The sequence below is a fragment of the Mandrillus leucophaeus genome, unplaced genomic scaffold (assembly GCF_000951045.1).
Source record: "Mandrillus leucophaeus isolate KB7577 unplaced genomic scaffold, Mleu.le_1.0 Scaffold62, whole genome shotgun sequence".
Lineage (NCBI taxonomy): Eukaryota > Metazoa > Chordata > Mammalia > Primates > Cercopithecidae > Mandrillus > Mandrillus leucophaeus.
This window is the reverse complement of record NW_012106697.1, coordinates 3,539,664-3,540,586: the sequence shown is the minus strand read 5'-3', so window position 1 is coordinate 3,540,586 and position 923 is coordinate 3,539,664.

Sequence of the window (923 nt, the reverse complement as noted above, 5' to 3'; positions counted from 1 at the left end):
AGAGAGGAAAGACCATGTGAAGACACAAGGAGAAGACAGCATCTGCAAGCCCAGGAGAGAGGTCTCAGAAGAAATCAACCCTGCCGACACCCTGGTCTCAGACTTCCAGCCTCCAGAACTGTGACAAGATACTTTTCTGTTGTCTAAGCCACCCAGTCAGTGCTACTTTGTTATGGCAGCCCTACAAACTAATACACACCCCAAACCTCATTTTTCCCATAAGTGCTATGGTTTTTATTGTGCAATTTTGCATAGCACAATGATTTTCAAGAATGCGTATGCTGCATTATAACAGAAATGACTGTATATCTCAAGTTTCTGCTATAAGCCCTAACAGGAACAAGAGTATACAGAGAAAAATGGAAGGGAATAAATAAGGGGGTGTTACATGTGGTCCTAAGATTGATCTAAAATCACTCCCTAAAAGACAAAGTCCCTCTAAATGTGAAAATACTAAGGTGAGATGGAGGAAGGGGGGGAAGGTGCATCACTGCATACTACAGAAAAGGAACTTAAAAATACACCTTGGGACTCCAGGAGACAGTCCCTTGGAAAGGCAACTGTTTGGGGGAAAACAAAGTAGTCAGAAAAGGAGACCTTCTTTGAAAACTGCATGGTAAAGAAAAAAGAAGAAAAGGGGAAATTCAGAAGACAGTGAAAAAAAAAAAATTTAAGTGACACAGCCGGGTGCGGTGGCTCACTCCTGTCAACCCAGCACTTTGAGAGGCAGACGCGGGTGGATCACAAGGTCAGGAGATCCAGACCATCCTGGCTAACACGGTGAAACCCCGTCTTTACTAAAAACACAAAAAATTAGCCAGGCATGGTGGCGGACGACTATAGTCCCAGCTACTCAGGAGGCTGAGGCAGGAGAATGGCGGGAACCCGGGAGGCAGAGCTTGCAGTGAGCCGAGATCGTGCCA